Below are 1,981 nucleotides of genomic sequence, written 5' to 3'. Positions count from 1 at the left end.
GGGGCAAAGGTGATGCATAGACCGGCTAGAAGAGATAGGGAAGGGATCAGGGATGTAATTGGTTCTACAGATTCACCAACCACTTCTTGAACTGTCTTTCAAACAACCCTCTTGTTTTTAATTTCACTTCCACGTCCATTCCAAGAGGTCTACTGTTGCCAATTCCAGAGTCTTTGGAGATTCTGCAATACATATTGGGCTTCTTCTTGGCTTCTTCCACTGCTGGTTCAACACTGAGTTTTCTTTAGATTCTTTGCTTTAGACTCTACCACTCATCCAGCTTTCAAAGTTTTGCTGCAGTTGTCTCTTTTTTCTATGTCCTTGTGGTTTTGTGCCCTTCAGATATTATTGTTTTCTGATGTTTTCATGTAGTTTTGAGAGAGAGTAAAATAAATAGAAATGTACCCGCAGATCTCCTTTGTTTTCCTAAGTATTTAAAAAAATCACGACAATGAAAAACTATATGAGGCCCTAGGTGGGGTGACCTGGCGGAGCGGAAGTCACTCTGTGAGGCAGTGGCAACGAGGAAAAGATGAACAAGTTCGACGCATTGAAAGATGATGATAGTGGAGACCATGATCAGAATGAACAAATAGCACACAGAAAGATGGTGAGAAGGAAAAAAACGGAATGAGACAAGAGTCAGAGCCGCGGCAGGAGGAAGGCTGTTGTCCCTGGACCAGCAGAGCAGCCCCTGCAACACAGTTACACCTTTTGGGACTCCAGGAGAGCCCCCGGCCATCCCACCAGCTCACAGAGCTATGAACAGAATATCAAACAGATCGGCACCTTTGCCTCCCGAGCAGTTCAGGAGGTTTTACAGCCATATGGTAGGTATGTCCCTGGGGCCTGACAGGCCACAGCGACTTCTATCTCTTCAAAGAAGAAATTAAACCCATGTGGGAGGATGATGCAAATAAAAATGGTGGCAAATGGATTATTCGGCTGCAGAAGGGCTTGGCATCTCATTGCTGGGAGAATCTCATCCTGGCCATGTTGGGGGAACAGTTCATAATTGGGGAGGAGAAGTGTGGGGCTGTGGTCTCTGTGTGGTTTCAGGAGGACATTATTTCCATATGGAATAAGACTGCCAGAAACCAAGCAACCACAGGCCGAATCCAAGATACGCTACTGTGACTGCTTCACCTACCGCCCAACACCGTCATGGAATACAAACCCCATACCAACAGCATCAAAATGCCAGGCGGCCTGAGCTCCCCAAAACTCATTTTTCAAAACCTCTGGAAGCCCTGTTGGATGTGCCATGACTCTCTCCCTCTCTGGATGGCACCATCATTGAAGCTGAAATCATTGGAGTCTCTTGTTCTGTTGGTGTGCTCCCTGGAAGATCCTTCTGCCCTGGACAAGAGGAATTGGAAGGACATTTATGTTTTAAGAACAGGCCGACACACAGCAGCTACAGCAACAACTGAGACCACTTATTAAATGGTGCTAAACTAAAAAGAAAAAGGAAAACAAAATGAAACATGAATTTTAGATTAAAACAAGTCATCACTATCTAAGAAAATGTAGCTATCGTCCCTCCCCCCACCATAGATCCCATATTCACCTCTCCAGAGGTGGGCAGAAGTAATTATTTGATTATTTTTCCAGTCTTTCTCCTGTGCATTTACATACACGTATACATGTATAAACTTCAAAAGATAATTGCGGGGGCCAGCCAGGTTGCTCAGGCAGTTGGAGCTCCACGCTCTTAACTCTGAAAGGCTGCTAGTTCGATTCCCACATGGGCCAGTGGGCTCTCAACCACAAGGTTGCCGGTTTGACTCCTGCAAGGGATGGTGGGCTACGCCCCCTGCAACTAGCAATGGCAACTGGACCTGGAGCTGAGCTGCGCCCTCCACAACTAAGATTGAAAGGACAACAACTTGACTTGGAAAAAAGTCCTGAAAGTACACACTGTTCCCCAATAAAGTCCTGTTCCCCTTCCCCAATAAAATCTTTAAAAAAAATAACTGCG

At 45.7% G+C, this 1,981-nt stretch overlaps 1 pseudogene; it reads left to right on the top strand.

Moving 5' to 3' along the window:
* Positions 1-532: 532 nt before the first annotated feature.
* LOC109451590 (eukaryotic translation initiation factor 4E type 2) lies at positions 533-1,446 on the top strand (annotated as a pseudogene).
* The last annotated feature ends 535 nt before the right edge of the window (positions 1,447-1,981 follow it).

The sequence above is a fragment of the Rhinolophus sinicus genome, linkage group LG10 (genome assembly GCF_036562045.2).
Source record: "Rhinolophus sinicus isolate RSC01 linkage group LG10, ASM3656204v1, whole genome shotgun sequence".
In the NCBI taxonomy this organism is placed as follows: Eukaryota; Metazoa; Chordata; class Mammalia; order Chiroptera; family Rhinolophidae; genus Rhinolophus; species Rhinolophus sinicus.
The sequence above is the reverse complement of the archived record's forward strand: the minus strand, read 5'-3'. Positions and strand labels throughout refer to the sequence as shown.